We start from the raw sequence: 13,017 nt of genomic DNA, 5'->3' as shown, positions 1-13,017 counted from the left end.
CGTTCATTGTGCCCCATTGCTGTGCCATATACGGTGCTCTGCACCGTTCATTGTGCCCCATTGCTGTGCCATATACGGTGCTCTGCACCGTTCATTGTGCCCCATTGCTGTGCCATATACGGTGCTTTGCACCGTTCATTGTGCCCCATTGCTGTGCCATATACGGTGCTCTGCACCGTTCATTGTGCCCCATAGAAATCTCTGCCGCCGCTGCTGCAATAAAAAAAAAAACCACATACTCACCTCCCTTGATTGCAGCTCCCGGCGTCTCGTTCCGGCGCCTCCATCTTCCCGGCGTCTCTGCTCTGACTGATCAGGCAGAGGGCGCCGCGCACACTGTATGCGTCATCGCGCCCTCTGCCTGAACAGTCAGAGCGCAGACGCCGGGAAGATGGAGGCGCCGGCCGGGAAGATGGAGGGGCGCCCGGCGGCTGGAACGAGGACAGGTGAATATGCTATACTTACCTAGTCCTGGCGATCCTCGCGCTGTCCCTCTGCCTGGTCTTCGGTGCCGCAGCTCTTCCTGTCAGCGGTCACCGGCACCGCTGATTAGAGGAATGAATAGGTGGCTCCGCCCCTATGGGAGGTGGAGCCGCTTATTCATATCTCTAATGAGCGGTCCCACGTGACCGCTGAAGAGGGGAAGAAGCTGCAGCACAGAAGCCCGTGGGACGGCAGGGACAGCGCGAGGATCGCTGGGACTAGGTAAGTATGCCTCAGCGCCCTCACCCCCTCACCCGCCGACCCTGCCACCCACATTGACTCGAGTATAAGCCGAGAGGGGCACTTTCAGCCCAAAAATTTGGGCTGAAAATCTCGGCTTATACTCGAGTATATACGGTAATTATGTCATCATTTAGATCTTCAGTGAATGTTACATTGTTACTCACTGTGATTCTGTCTGTCTTGGGATCGAGGATTCTGTATCCTTTGCAATTGTCACTATATCCGACAAATATTCCTTCAATGGCTCTGTTTTGAAGTTTGGAGCGTTTTTCTTCAGAATAAACACAAAAACTTTGCAACCAAAAACTCTTGATTCACACTTGGTTTCTTTCCTTGTCACATTTCATATGGTTTTTTTTTTTCAGTTTTCTTGAAAAAAGCCTGTTTTGCAGATAAGTATCTGTCATTGCTGCTTCACCCCAGTATTTATCTGGTGGTTTGGAGTCTATTAGTATACATCTTCTCATTTCAGTCAGAGTTCTGTTTTTTCTTTCTGCTACCCCGTTTTGTTCAGGTGTGTATGGAACAGTCTTTTGATGTTCTATTCCTCTATTCTATTCTGTCTTAAGTAGTTTTCTATTTGGTGTCCTGTAAATTCACCTCCATTATCACTTCTGATGATGATTGGTTTCCTCTGAAACCTGTTATTTGACTTTGTCACATAGTCTTCTAAATGTTCAAAAACTTCACTTTTGTCCTTTATCAAGTACGTGACTGTGTATCTTGAGTAGTCATCTATGGAGGTCACCATATATCTATGACCTCCTGATGTGGTCATTTTCATGGATCTACATACCTCAGTGTGTACCAAGTCAAGTGGTCTTGTGCTTTTTGTCTCACTCTCTTTAGGTATATATACTCTTGTAGCTTTAGATTTTATACAACATTCACATTTTACGGTTATTGAGCAATCAGCTATCAATAGGTCTTTTGTCAAATTCTTCTTTTGTAATGCCATTATACTCTCAGGATGTCTGTGTCCTAGACGTCTATGCCACATGTGAATACAATTCTAGTGATCATGTGTACATAACTTCATCTGTTCCTTTAATGTGTCTAGATGATATACAGTGGGGCAAAAAAGTATTTAGTCAGTCAGCAATAGTGCAAGTTCCACCACTTAAAAAGATGAGGCGTCTGTAATTTACATCATAGGTAGACCTCAACTATGGGAGACAAACTGAGAAAAAAAAATCCAGAAAATCACTGTCTGTTTTTTTATCATTTTATTTGCATATTATGGTGGAAAATAAGTATTTGATCAGAAACAAACAATCAAGATTTCTGGCTCTCACAGACCTGTAACTTCTTCTTTAAGAGTCTCCTCTTTCCTCCACTCATTACCTGTAGTAATGGCACCTGTTTAAACTTGTTATCAGTATAAAAAGACACCTGTGCACACCCTCAAACAGTCTGACTCCAAACTCCACTATGGTGAAGACCAAAGAGCTGTCAAAGGACACCAGAAACAAAATTGTAACCCTGCACCAGGCTGGGAAGACTGAATCTGCAATAGCCAACCAGCTTGGAGTGAAGAAATCAACAGTGGGAGCAATAATTAGAAAATGGAAGACATACAAGACAACTGATAATCTCCCTCGATCTGGGGCTCCAGGCAAAATCCCACCCCGTGGGGTCAGAATGATCACAAGAACGGTGAGCAAAAATCCAAGAACCATGCGGGGGGACCTAGTGAATGAACTGCAGAGAGCTGGGACCAATGTAACAAGGCCTACCATAAGTAACACACTACGCCACCATGGACTCAGATCCTGCAGTGCCAGACGTGTCCCACTGCTTAAGCCAGTACATGTCCGGGCCCATCTGAAGTTTGCTAGAGAGCATTTGGATGATCCAGAGGAGTTTTGGGAGAATGTCCTATGGTCTGATGAAACCAAACTGGAACTGTTTGGTAGAAACACAACTTGTCGTGTTTGGAGGAAAAAGAATACTGAGTTGCATCCATCAAACACCATACCTACTGTAAAGCATGGTGGTGGAAACATCATGCTTTGGGGCTGTTTCTCTGCAAAGGGGCCAGGACGACTGATCCGGGTACATGAAAGAATGAATGGGGCCATGTATCGTGAGATTTTGAGTGCAAACCTCCTTCCATCAGCAAGGGCATTGAAGATGAAACGTGGCTGGGTCTTTCAACATGACAATGATCCAAAGCACACCGCCAGGGCAACGAAGGAGTGGCTTCGTAAGAAGCATTTCAAGGTCCTGGAGTGGCCTAGCCAGTCTCCAGATCTCAACCCTATAGAAAACCTTTGGAGGGAGTTGAAAGTCCGTGTTGCCAAGCAAAAAGCCAAAAACATCACTGCTCTAGAGGAGATCTGCATGGAGGAATGGGCCAACATACCAACAACAGTGTGTGGCAACCTTGTGAAGACTTACAGAAAACGTTTGACCTCTGTCATTGCCAACAAAGGATATATTACAGAGTATTGAGATGAAATTTTGTTTCTGACCAAATACTTATTTTCCACCATAATATGCAAATAAAATGTTAAAAAAACAGACAATGTGATTTTCTGGATTTTTTTTTCTCAGTTTGTCTCCCATAGTTGAGGTCTACCTATGATGTAAATTACAGACGCCTCTCATCTTTTTAAGTGGTGGAACTTGCACTATTGCTGACTGACTAAATACTTTTTTGCCCCACTGTAATTGTTCACCTGCTTTGACAATAATTATTACCTTATCTCCCGCTAGGATTGTACAATTATCATCTTTGAATTTTACAGTAAGTCCTTTGGCTGTCAGACGCTTTACGGATAACAATCCTCCTTCTAGTCCTCGAACATATAACACATCCTTTACTAGTAATTTTTAATTATGCCCAAACCTATCAGGACAGATTAACATTCCTTGTCCACTACCTTCTGCGGTTATTTTACTCCCATTTGCAAAATAGATTGCTTCCTTCTTATTTTCAAGTTCAGTAAAGAATCTTTTATCACTAGTCAAGTGACTTGTTGCTCCTGAGTCAATAAACAAGCCTGACAATGACTCTTTATCAGTTACTTAAAATGTACCATTTCACTGATCTGCATGTGGGTTAGAAATTATGCTTTTTACTTTCTGTTTATTCTCCTTTTGGTTTAATTTCTGTTGTTCTGCTTTCCATATAGTATAGTCTTTCTTTAAATGTCCCTATTTCTTACATCTGAAATATTCTCTTGTCTGTATTATGGGGCTTCTTGTCTGTCGCTTTAAGAGCATTTTCACTATCCCTTTCAGTAGAATTGTTTGTTTGCGCTTTCCTTCTGTGATATTCATGTATAAGTCTGGTCTTTACAAAATCTAGTGTAATGTCTGGTCTTGTCTCTAGTGTATCAAAGCAGTGTATGAATCTGGTAAACTGCACAATAATGCTGCTATATGGCTTTCCTTAATGTCTTCCTTCACCGAACTGATCTCAGCTGTGTTACCACCTCCATAATGGAGTTTATATGCTCCTGCATGTTTTTCCTTGCACTTAATCTCATCTTGTAAAGTTTTCTTAGCAGGGATAGTTTGTAATTTATGCTGGATCTTTCATGTAGCTTTCTCAATGCTTCCCACATTCCCTTTGCTGTATTCTCATTCCTTATGTGGATTAACTGATCATCCTCCACTAATAAGCTGATAGTAGCTCTTGCTTGTCTGTTTTTCTTATCCCATGTCTGATTATCATTGGGTCTGTCTGTAGTGATTACCTTCCCATAAATTAGACAATAACATCTCCACTTTGAACTTCCATAACTGATAGTTCTCATTTTTCAGCTTAGCTACTGTGAGTCTCAGCTCTGAACTGCTTTTCTTCTTTAACTTATTTGTCTTACTTGTTTGGAGAGAATTGCTCTGAAGTATTCTTTTGCATTCACCAAGTCCTTTTTGTCTTCTATGCTGGGCCTATAACCTGTTGCATAGTTTGGTAACAGAAGAAATTTGTGAGAGAATTTGTGAGAGTAGATTATATGGGGTAATTCAAAATAATCTACACAGAACATGAGGTACATGCATCGGCTTCTTAATACAGCATAACAGTAAGTCTGAATGACCTTTTACCAGAGAAAGTGAAACCAAAGTAAAACAAGTATATGCATTACATTCAACTAAGCATATAATAGTAACAACATCGCCATCTACTGTCAGAAAAGTGTAAACTCCTCTTGCGCACAAATAAGTCTATCTGTTGCATATCTACCAACAAAAGACACACCTATACTCAATTCCCGTGCCAGCACTATTCGAGTGGTATCACCATTCACTCCCCCGGGGACTCACATGAGGTTATTATTTATAAGTAATCAAGAGGAGAGCGGCTAGCCGCAGTTTTTACTTCCTCTTGATCACCTATATGTCCGAAGGGGTTGCATAAACTTGTATTAGTAGAAGCATAAATCGGGGTTTGGTTCAAGTGGAGATAAAACTTCTGAGTGGGCCCCTAAACAGGTAACCCTGATTATATCTATGTTGGCGCACCCTAATGGTGGATGTTGAACCTCAGCAGATTAATGTGCTGTTGCTAAAAAAAATCTCTATACAAAGATCAACACTGATATTACCACCATATGATGAACATATAATGGTAGATACTAGCCATACAGAACATACAAGAGATTACAGCACAGTTATTGATGGTGACTTTCAGATGACATTCTTTCTGGTGGAGTTGTGCACTTTTATCGTCTTTTCCATTTGGCCCAGACCAATATCACAATTTCTTGCAGCCACTCAATTGCAGAGATTATAACAAAACTGCATATGAAGTTTCACATTTCAGGCATCGTCCCCATCTATTTCCAACCTGAACAAACTCCTTATCCGGCTAATCCCTCAATGATGATTTGTTGCTGCTTTGTGTTATAGCTATTACTTTGCCTACTGTGTTCCCTCTAATTTTCCATCTATGGAGCCCAAGATTCCCCTTTTATTGCACTCAAAGTTTTATGTAAAAAAAGTGACCCACAAACACTGTAAGATACCCTCCACAGTAAATTCTTCCACAGGACCATTCACACGCACAGTATGATGACCACCCCTCAACTCCCCCAGAAAAATATGGTGACCTGAACACAGTATGATCTCCCAACTGTGACCCCACACAGCCCTAGATGCAATATAATGGGCCTACATACAGTATGATGGCCCTACACCTCTCCACACTGTGTAATGGCCTCCCACACAGTATGATGGACCACACACACACACCTTCACACTGTATATTTGCTTGCATAAAGTACAAAGACTCCTACATAATCCTCCAAATATTATAATAGCCCCCACATAGAATTTGATTCAGTATAATGCACTCTGCATAGTCCTCCATATAGTATACTGCATTATCCATAGTCCTACATATAGTATACTGCACTCCACATAGTCCTCCATATAGCATACTGCACTCCCCATAGTCCTCCATATAGTATACTGCACTCCCCATAGTCGCCCATATAGTATTCTGCACTCCCCATAGTCCTCCATATAGCATACTGCACTCCCCATAGTCCTCCATATAGTATACTGCACTCCCCATAGTCGCCCATATAGTATACTGCACTCCCCATAGTCTTTTATATGTCATGGTTATGGACAGGGTTTCTTCCCTGTCCTCTCAGGGTTAATTTTGTGCAGCCTCTTTTTGGACTTGGGAAGGATGTATATACCCGCCCCTGTCTGGGATACCTTGTCAGTTATACATTCCCTTTCTGTCTGTGTGTCTGACCCCCTGGTGTGCTTGCTTTCTGTAGTGTTGATTGCCTCTTGTGTATGATCTGGTCTGTTTTCTGGTTTTGTACTTGGTCGTGTGATCTTATAGATCCTGGCTCATCTGGCTCTGACCTTTTTGCTTGATTATACGGATACCGCACCTACCTGCCCCTGCTTTTACCTCACTGCTATCTCCAGCTTTCTGACTTTTGGCTACGTCCTGACTTCCCTTTTCGTCTCACCCGTCAGCACCTTCTTGACTTCTTGGTTTGACTACGGGTTACTCTGACTTCTCTCCAGTATCGCTAATACCCCGTGGCTACCCGGCGCACAGGCTCCACCCCTGGCCACTCCCCCAAGGGTCATGTGCTCCAGGTCCTTCACTTAGACCGGTAAGCTCACTGTTGCTCTCCGCTTCCACCTCTAGATCTCTGTATCTCTGTGTGTAGATTCCAACAGTAAGTCTGCAACCGGGATCGAGACACTACATAGTATACTGCACTCCCCATAGTCCTCCATATAGTATACTTCACTCCCATAATCCTCCATATAGTATACTGCACTACCCATAGTCCTCCATATAGTATGCTACACTGCTCATAGTCTTCCATATAGTATAATGCACTGCTCATAGTCCTCCATAAGGTATACTGCACTCCCCATAGTCCTTCATATACAGTGGGGCAAAAAAGTATTTAGTCAGTCAGCAATAGTGCAAGTTCCACCACTTAAAAAGATGAGAGGCGTCTGTAATTTACATCATAGGTAGACCTCAACTATGGGAGACAAACTGAGAAAAAAAAAATCCAGAAAATCACATTGTCTGTTTTTTTAACATTTTATTTGCATATTATGGTGGAAAATAAGTATTTGGTCAGAAACAAACAATCAAGATTTCTGGCTCTCACAGACCTGTAACTTCTTCTTTAAAAGTCTCCTCTTTCCTCCACTCATTACCTGTAGTAATGGCACCTGTTTAAACTTGTTATCAGTATAAAAAGACACCTGTGCACACCCTCAAACAGGCTGACTCCAAACTCCACTATTGTGAAGACCAAAGAGCTGTCAAAGGACACCAGAAACAAAATTGTAGCCCTGCACCAGGCTGGGAAGACTGAATCTGCAATAGCCAACCAGCTTGGAGTGAAGAAATCAACAGTGGGAGCAATAATTAGAAAATTGAAGACATACAAGACCACTGATAATCTCCCTCGATCTGGGGCTCCACGCAAAATCCCACCCCGTGGGGTCAGAATGATCACAAGAACGGTGAGCAAAAATCCCAGAACCACGCCGGGGGACCTAGTGAATGAACTGCAGAGAGCTGGGACCAATGTAACAAGGCCTACCATAAGTAACACACTACGCCACCATGGACTCAGATCCTGCAGTGCCAGACGTGTCCCACTGCTTAAGCCAGTACATGGCCGGGCCCGTCTGAAGTTTGCTAGAGAGCATTTGGATGATCCAGAGGAGTTTTGAGAGAATGTCCTATGGTCTGATGAAACCAAACTGGAACTGTTTGGTAGAAACACAACTTGTCGTGTTTGGAGGAAAAAGAATACTGAGTTGCATCCATCAAACACCATACCTACTGTAAAGCATGGTGGTGGAAACATCACGCTTTGGGGCTGTTTCTCTGCAAAGGGGCCAGGACGACTGATCCGGGTACATGAAAGAATGAATGGGGCCATGTACTGTTATGGACCTGGTGGTTAGGAGCACCCGGCACGACCTGATGGTTAAACTCACACAGGACAAGCTCTGGGATGTGGGAGCTCTGCTGACCGCAACCCCTAATCCTATCACAACAACTAGAAATAGCCGTGGAGCGTTCCTGACTCTCCCTAGATGCCTCTTCACAGCCTAAGATCTAGCTAGCCCTAGAGATAGAAAATAAAGCCTACCTTGCCTCAGAGAAATTCCCCAAAGGAAAAGGCAGCCCCCCGCATATATTGACTGTGAGTAAAGATGAAAGTCACAAACGCAGAAATGAAACAGGTTTCAGCAAAGGGAGGCCAGACTTACTAAACAGACAGAGAATAGGAAAGGTATCTTTGCGGTCAGCACAAAAACCTACAAAAAGACCACGCAGAGTGTGCAAAAAGACCTCCGCACCGACTAACGGTGCGGAGATGCCACTCTGCATCCCAGAGCTTCCAGCTAGTAAGGCAAAATCATGATATCCAGCTGGACAAGGCAACAATGAACAAATAATAACTGGCAGGAACTTAGCTTCTGCTGGAGTAGACAGGTAACCAGAAAGATCCAAGAGCGAACTGAACAAATGCAGGAACATTGACAGCTGGCATGGAGTAACGATCTGAGTGGAGTTAAATAGAGCAGCCAACCAAAGGATAAATCACGTCACCTGTGGAAGGAACCTCAGAAGCAGCAGCTCCACTCACAGCCACCAGAGGGAGTCCATGGACAGAACTCGCCGAAGTACCATTCACGACCACAGGAGGGAGTTCGACAACAGAATTCACAACAGCAAACCTCCTTCCATCAGCAAGGGCATTGAAGATGAAACGTGGCTGGGTCTTTCAACATGACAATGATCCAAAGCACACCGCCAGGGCAACGAAGGAGTGGCTTCGTAAGAAGCATTTCAAGGTCCTGGAGTGGCCTAGCCAGTCTCCAGATCTCAACCCTATAGAAAACCTTTGGAGGGAGTTGAAAGTCCGTGTTGCCAAGCGAAAAGCCAAAAACATCACTGCTCTAGAGGAGATCTGCATGGAGGAATGGGCCAACATACCAACAACAGTGTGTGGCAACCTTGTGAAGACTTACAGAAAACGTTTGACCTCGTTTGTCATTGCCAACAAAGGATATATTACAAAGTATTGAGATGAAATTTTGTTTCTGACCAAATACTTATTTTCCACCATAATATGCAAATAAAATGTTAAAAAAACAGACAATGTGATTTTCTGGATTTTTTTTCTCAGTTTGTCTCCCATAGTTGAGGTCTGCGTATGATGTAAATTACAGACGCCTCTCATCTTTTTAAGTGGTGGAACTTGCACTATTGCTGACTGACTAAATACTTTTTTGCCCCACTGTATTATACGTCACTCCCATAATCCTCCATATAGTATACTGCACTGCTCATAGTCCTCCATATAGTATACTGCACTCCTATAATCATCCATATATTACACCATACAGTTGTGGCCAAAAGTATTGACACCCCAGCAATTCTGTAAGATAATACTCAGTTTCTTCCTGATAATGATTGCAAACACAAATTCTTTGTTATTATTATCTTCATTTAATTTGTTTTAAATGAAAAAAACAAACAAAAGAGAATGAAGCAAAAAGCAAAACATTGATCATTTCACACAAAACTCCAAAAATGGGCCAGACAAAAGTATTGGCACCCTCAGCCTAATACTTGGTTGCACAACCTTTAGCCAAAATAACTGCGACCAACCGCTTCCGGTAACCATCAATGAGTTTCTTACAATGCTCTGATGGAATTTTAGACCATTCTTCTTTGGCAAACTGCTCCAGGTCCCTGATATTTGAAGGGTGCCTTCTCCAGGTGTTCTATGGGATTCCTGTCTGGACTCATTGCTGGCCACCTTAGAAGTCTCCAGTGCTTTCTCTCAAACCATTTTCTAGTGCTTTTTGTAGTGTGTTTTGGGTCAGTGTACTGCTGGAAGACCCGTGACCTTTGAGGGAGACCCAGCTTTCTCTCACTGGGCCCTATATTATGCTGCAAAATTTGTTGGTAGTCTTCAGACTTCATTATGCCATGCACACAGTCAAGCAGTCAAGCTACCCCAAAACATCAGGTAACCTCTGCCTTGTTTGACTGTAGGGACCGTGTTCTTTTCTTTGAATGCCTTTTTTCTCTCCTGTAAACTCTATGTTGATGCCTTTGCCCAAAAAGCTCTACTTTTGTCTCATCTGACCAGAGAACATTCTTCCAAAACGTTTTAGGCTTTTTCAGGTAAGTTTTGGCAAACTCCAGCCTGGCTTTTTTATGTCTCAGGGTAAGAAGTGGGGTCTTCCTGGGTCTCCTACCATACAGTCCCTTTTCATTCAGACGCCGACGGATAGTACGGGTTGACACTGTTGTACCCTCGGACTGCAGGGCAGCTTGAACTTGTTTGGATGTTAGTCGAGGTTCTTTATCCAACATCCGCACAATCTTGCGTTGAAATCTCTTGTCAATTTTTCTTTTCTGTCCACATCTAGGGAGGTTAGTCACAGTGCCATGGGCTTTAAACTTCTTGATGACACAGCGCACGGTAGACACAGGAACATTCAGGTCTTTGGAGATGGACTTGTAGCCTTGAGATTGCTCATGCTTCCTCACAATTTGGTTTCTCAGGTCCTCAGACAGTTCTTTGGTCTTCTTTCTTTTCTCCATGCTCAATGTGGTACACACAAGGACACAGGTTGAGTCAACTTTTAATCCATGTCAACTGGCTGCAAGTGTGATTTTATTATTGCCAACATCTGTTAGGTGCCACAGGTAAGTTACAGGTGCTGTTAGTTACACAAATTAGAGAAGCATCACATGATTTTTCAAACAGTGTCAATACTTTTGTTCACCCCCTTTTTTATGTTTTGTGTGGAATTATATCCAATTTGGCTTTAGGACAATTCTTTTAGTGTTTTTTCATTTAAGACAAATTAAATGAAGATAATAATAACAAAGAATTTGTGTTTGCAATCATTTTCAGGAAGAAACTGAGTATTATCTGACAGAATTGTAGGGGTGTCAACACTTTTGGCCACAACTGTACTACCTATAGTACTCCATAGTGTAACTGCTACTGTTACTGCTTCCGGTGATACTCGCCTTGCTTCTCGGGACCCTTTCCGCATTCCGCCTGTTCTTCCTGGTCCTCAGCCACGCTGGGGATCCCGCTACCCGCACATGCGCTCTAGGCCGCTTAGGTTGCACTCCTGACTTCTTTATGATGCCGGGTTGTACTGACTCCAAGGCACAAAGTACCTCATAGGGTACTCTTCACCCCGGTACCTTCACCGCTATTCTTTCCTTGTACTTTTCTCTGTCCCTGTATGCTTCCAGTGCATGCTCTGCTCTGTCCTTGTACGCTTCCAGTGCATGCTCTGCTCTGCTCTGTTCCTGTATACTTCATGTGCGTCAATTAGCCAATTCCTTACTAATTTGCATATACTTTCCCCCAGTCCCTGCTTCTGGGGCTTCAGTATAAGGCTGTTATGAGGTACACTATCAAATGCCTTTTGCAAAGTCCAGATAATTTGCATGGTGTGCTTCTCTAATAAATCTCAGTTCCTGGATAAATGAAGGATTGTCTACAGTGTCTTCTTGGATCTTTCAGCTCTCAGTAAGGATTTTCTTAGAACCAAAGTCCTACATATACCTCAAATGACCCCCGGGGAGAGTGAATGCTGATACCACTCGAACAGTGCTGGCACGGGAATTGAGTATAGGTGTGTATTTTGTTGGCAGATATGCAACAGATACAGGCTTATTTGTGTGCAGGAGGAGTTTACACTTTACTGACAGTATATGGCGATGTTGTTACTGTTATATGCTTAGTTAAATGTAATGCATATATTTGTTGTACTTTGGTTTCACTTTTTCTCTGGTAAAAAAATGTCCTTCAGACTTCCTTTTATGCTGTATTAAGAAGCCGTTTCATGTACCTCATGTTCTGTGTAGATAATTTTGAATTACCCCATATAATCTACTCTCACAAGTTTCTTCTGCTAGCAAACTATGCAACATTTTTATTTTAAAGAGGGCAAACATTCAGAGAGAGAAGGGATTGTCCTAGTAGCGGAAAATGCCTTTAAAGTTGTTGTTCACTACTAGGACAATGCCTTCTCATACCCCACGCTTAGTCCTGATAATATATAAAAAGCTTATACTCCCCTCTTGTGCGGTACCTTTCCCGCGGAGTTGGCACTAGCTTTCGTGTGGTTGTTATGACATGTGTCCCTGGCGCCCAATCAGCGCTGGCGTCACTGTTCTCGCCGTCAGATAATTTGAACAAGAAGAGGAAGTCAGAGATCAGCTGCAGCCCGGACTTCCTCTTCATGTTCAATTCGTTTGAAGGCTGGGACAGTGACACCAGCGCTGACTTGGCACCAGGGTCACATTTCACAACAACTGCACAAGAGGCCTGGGGAGAGCAAGTACCGACACAGTGGGAACGGCTCCGGCAATGGGAGGTGAGTATAAGCTTTTTTTTTTTATCGAGGCCAAGCGTGATTTATGACTAGTAGTGGTCCAAGTAGTGGACAACTTCTTTAATTTTCATGGCATGAATGACTTTGCAGTATTTTTGCAATTCATCAGATCACTTTTCATAAGAGTTAACGCAAATTGCCACTATAAAGCAGAAGCAGCAAAGTTTGCGTAAATCAATATTTGCGTCATTGTCAAAACGTTTTGAAATGACTGTATAGTAATCATTATCGTCGCCATGTTGTAACTATCAAGAAATATTATTGTTTTATCATTATCTGTTACTGACGTTCCCAATTCTGCTGTCCTGATCTCTATGTATGTTCCCTGCACTTTATAACTCATATTTTTGTAAAATATTTAGTAAAGTTTCAGATTTTTCTTTTAAATTTATT

The 13,017-nt window shown here is 42.7% G+C and overlaps 1 protein-coding gene across 3 annotated transcripts in view; it reads left to right on the top strand.

Moving 5' to 3' along the window:
- The window catches only part of LOC138663912 (zinc finger protein 665-like), a 298,942-nt gene that overhangs the window by 273,519 nt on the left and 12,406 nt on the right, over positions 1–13,017 (top strand). The window contains exon 1 of one of the 3 annotated variants that reach the window (XM_069750283.1): positions 11,755–11,862. The exons of the other annotated variants lie outside the window; for them this stretch is intronic. The gene's annotated coding sequence lies outside the window, so the exon portion shown is untranslated. Of the gene's footprint in view, positions 1–11,754; positions 11,863–13,017 lie in introns of those variants that run through there. 3 annotated transcript variants of the gene reach the window in all.

Source organism: Ranitomeya imitator, chromosome 2 (assembly GCF_032444005.1).
Source record: "Ranitomeya imitator isolate aRanImi1 chromosome 2, aRanImi1.pri, whole genome shotgun sequence".
NCBI classification, from domain to species: domain Eukaryota; kingdom Metazoa; phylum Chordata; class Amphibia; order Anura; family Dendrobatidae; genus Ranitomeya; species Ranitomeya imitator.
Note: the sequence above shows the minus strand (reverse complement) of the source record. Positions and strands in the feature narration are given on the sequence as shown.